Below are 4,650 nucleotides of genomic sequence, written 5' to 3' on the forward strand. Positions count from 1 at the left end.
CGAATAGACCAGTATGTCGTCAATGAACATGATCACGAAATTGTCTAGGAAAGGGTGGCACACCCGATTCATCAGATCCATGAGTATCGTCGGTGCGTTGGTTAGACCAAAGGGCATAACTATAAATTCGTAGTTTTCATAGCGAGTTCGGAATGTTGTCTTGGGCACATCATTCTTGAGAATCCGCAACTGATGATACCTTGATCTTAGATCTATCTTCGAAAAGTAACTGGCTCCATGATGTTGATCGAAAAGGTTGTCGATTTTGGGTAGGGGATAACGGTTCTTGATGGTAAGCTTGTTCAGCTCTCGGTAGTCAATGCACATGCGGAAGGATCCATCTTCCTTCTTTACGAACAAGATCAGGGCTCCCCAAGGTGAGGAACTCGGTCTTATGAATCCTTTGCTGATCAGCTCATTGATCTGGCTGGATAGCTCTTGCATTTTTGTCGGCGCTAGGCAGTAGGGAGATTTAGCTACATGAGTAGCTCCAGGGATTATGTCGATACGAAACTCGACTTGACGATCGGGAAGAAATCCTAGAAGATCTTCAGGGAAGACATCAGGAAAGTTGCATATTTCAGGGATGCTCTCGAGGTTTTTAACCTATTGCGTCTCATCAACAACATGAGCTATAAATGCATGGCACTCCTTCCGCAGATAATTATGGGCTTTGACGCAGGAAATGATACGGGTTCGAACTGGGTTTATCACCATAAATCTAGAGAGCTTCACTAGAGGGAAGATTAAGACGGATGGTTTTCTTGTAGCAAAGGATATTAGCATGATTGGGGCTCAACCAATCCATGCTGATAATGACATCAAAAATCTTAATGGATACAGGCATAAGATCGATGGGAAAGGAATGATTCTCGAGAGTAAGAGTACATCCTATGAATATGTCGTTAGTGCTCTCTTTCTTTCCGTTAGCTATCTCGACGGTGAATGTTTCGGTTAAAGGTTGGGATTTACATTTGATTAGATTTTTTAATGCATGACTAACAAAACTCCTCTGCGCACCTGAATCGAAAAGAATGCATGCATAAGAGTTGTCAAGGAGGAAGGTAGCCGTAACAACGGTAGGATCAATGACCTCTTCCTCCTGGCCCATTGCCAGCACCCTTCCTGTATTGCTGCCCGTTGCCGTCTTGGGGCAGTTTCTTTTCAAGTGCCCAACTTCCCCACATCCATAGTAAGCTTGGTTGGCACCCGCTCCAGGAATCAGATTAGTTGGTTGGACTGGTGCCCTGCAGTATCGGGTCGTGTGTCCCTTCCTTCCACAGTTGTTGCAGTTCAAATCACTACAGGGTCCGTGATGATGAAAGGTGCAGTTGTTGCACAGATGTAGTTTCCCTGAATAACCACCGGTAAGAGCTTGGGTGGTTAGAGCAGTAGTTGGAGCAATAGTAGCAGTAGTAGCAGCGTGGACTGCCACTGTTTGTTGCTTCTTGGAGGGATCTTAAGGAGACTGGCCCTTGCGTTTTTCCAAAATTTCTTCTTCTTCTCACCACTCTCCTTTTGTGGCTCAGTGACCACTGATGCCTCATCCAGATCAACTCCATGATCGATCAGAGTCTGCGCCAGATCCTTGGTGCTTTCAAATGTAGCCGGTCTAGCAGCCAAGACATTTCCTTTGGTTGGTTGTGTCAGTCCCCAAATGTACCTCTCGATTTTATTGCTTTTCGGGGTGACCATTCCCAGACAAGGGAGATCCAGATCACAGAATCTAGCGGTGTAGGCAGCAATGTTGGAACCCTTCATCTTCAAACTCCACAGTTCGTGCTCCAACTTTTTCACTTCACCCCTCAGGCAGTATTCCGCAAGCAAGAGTTCCTTCAGTCTTTCCCAACCCATGGCATTAGCCACTGGCAGGGTTAGGGTTTTGACTTGACCATTCCACCAGGTCAAAGCTCTGTCTGTGAAGGTGCAAGCGGCAAACTTCACCTTGTTTGCTTCAGAACAGACGCTAATTTCAAAGATGGATTCGATCTTCTCGATCCATCGAGTCAGAGCGATAACACCTCCATTTCCGCCGAAGGACTTGGGTTTTGCGGTCATGAAGTCCTTGTAGGAACACTCTTTTTGATGTCCCTGACTTCCATCTTGTCTTTGAGGGTCGGTTCCACCTCTAGCCCCAATAGAGTTCACTTGTGCCATTGCTGCAGTCACGGCGGCTGTAACTGCTGTCTGGAACATGCCGGGGTCGAACTAAAGGGGTGGTGGTGGTGGGGTGTCGTCATTTATTCTAATGGGTCTTCGTAAGGGAGGCATCTTGTTCTAGAAACAACCATGATGAAGAGGATGGTAAGTCCTCAAGATATATTAAACAAGGTATATCTCATCCTGATAATAAAAATGTTCTACCAAGCGATAATCACAGAAAGGTTACTAATGCAAGTAAGTTATCGCTTAAGAAAGAAGAAGTAGCAAAACTTGGAATGAATCTCTATACTGAATTTGGCTCTAGTTAAAATACTCCTATAGTATTTTATGTTGGATGTTTTTGTTCTTGGTAAGTTTTAGGCTTGCTGTAACACCACAGTCACTCCTAAGCACATGTTGGTCATGTCTCGAAGGAATATAGTTGATCATGCTATATTGATCCTAGACATGATTACATAACTGCCCAGATTTAACCACAGTGTCCCAACATCCAAATACTTTTGTTTCGTTCTATCTATGACTCTGGTTCTGTTATGTATGCATACTAGTATACTTTTTACAAAATACTTTATATTTTGAAAATATACGTTTAGTTTAGAGCACTTAGGCCCCTTAGTGTTTATAGTTGTATACCACGTAAGGTTCGGTATACTTAGTTCAATATAAACAAGGGCTCTGATACCAATCTGTCACACCCCGAAACCAGGATGGCGGAATCGTTCTGGGGTGGGGGACGTCATGTTTAGCATCACAATCATTGTACAATAGTAATCATAGTAACACAACCATTCCAATGAATATATATATATATATATATATATATATATATAAATGTTTACATTATTCTGAAACTTGTTTTAATTATACCAAAAGTATGTAGAATATAAAAACATGACTCTTATTGCTCTGGCTCCTCTAAATCCAAGAAGTACATGTCTACTGATTTTCTGAGAATACACGCAGTTTGAAAGAATATCAGCATAAAGCTGGTGAGTTCATAAGCATTTAGTTTTGGTGGAAAATGTTCTTTGATTCTTTTGAAAAGTGTTCCTCAAGAAAATCCCATATTTTCTTATGAAAAGTAGTGTTGGAAGAGTATCTATTAGTAGAAAATAAACCATCAGTTTTAGAAATGTCGGTGTTATCCTAGGAAAAATCCCATATTTTCCTAAAAACAGGTTATCCGCCCTAGAGGTAGAGATGCAAGTTTAGAAATCCCTGATTACTATCAGTGTATTTATGAAAGTAGTTTTATTACTCAAAATAAAACAATGAAGAGTAGAGTCCGTAAACCAAAGTTAGTTTATACTTATTTGCGATTTGTATAACCATGCTTGATTTGGCCGAGAGTCCTTTACAATGTTCTTCAGGCGTTAAGCTAAATGACATTTGTTCACCCCAGGCATGTCTGCCTAACTGTAGCTAGCAGTTCAGGTGTGGGATTGTCAGTCCCGAATAGATCTATTCACAAATCTCACGCTCTCCCTCCAAGAGACTCTAGTTATACTAAAAGGATTTATCCCTGTACACCCTAGGGTACAATATTGAAGTAGAGCCTCACAATTCTGTATAATCTAGTTTACAAGCTAGAGACAGTATAAAACAGTATTTATCCTTGAATAAATGTACTTTATACTCCTGAGAAAATATATATGACATAAACTAAATCTGCCATAGTTTATACATATTCATCCACGAAATCTGATTTGGTAGAAACTGCCTAGAGGTTTATCCCAAACTTTACCCATTATAGTTTATTAGAGTTGATATGGGAAATGCTTTGTAAAAAACCTATCTGAAAGCTATTGAGTTAGATTTCCAAATTAAAAGTTTCCCTTATGCTCAACATATTACAAAAAGGGATAAAATATCTGGATATGTTATTAAACATGGAACTCGTTGGAATGTATTAATAAGTTTAAAACTTAATAAAATACTCTGAGTTTGAATTGTATTCCCCCTGAAAACATTAAAAACACGGAAAATGTAGGGGTATGAACTCACCTTGGGTGAGTGATTTGTATGAAAGATCGGTACGAGATGTTGAATGTCAAGTGAAACCTCGAACTCCATTTGATCCTCATAACATGTAATGACACATATAGGAGTCAATGAAGGAATTTCACTACTAGATATGATAGAAAATCACTCTAGGGACTTGGAACCACTTGCACTAAGTGTTAGAACCTCATAGAATTGAGTAAGGGGATGTGTATGGCCACCTTAAAGGTGTGTGCGGCTATGGGTGTGCGTCCCAAGGGGTGTGCGGCCGTACACTCATGATGAGAGGTGCCTTTTTGGTGTTTTCAATGTCCATACTTGCATCCATGAAGTGTTCTAGGTCTATACTCAATTGTAGTGCAAGTTAAGGGTCCTAGAAATGGGTTTATGGTCCTAGGGTGTGTGTGTGGTCGTCCACGGGAGTGTGCTTCTGCACAAGGGTGTGTGCGGCCGTACACCCCACATGAAGATGTCTAAAATGTCAAT

Source organism: Lactuca serriola, chromosome 6 (assembly GCF_051521515.1).
Source record: "Lactuca serriola cultivar US96UC23 chromosome 6, Lser_US96UC23_V15, whole genome shotgun sequence".
In the NCBI taxonomy this organism is placed as follows: domain Eukaryota; kingdom Viridiplantae; phylum Streptophyta; class Magnoliopsida; order Asterales; family Asteraceae; genus Lactuca; species Lactuca serriola.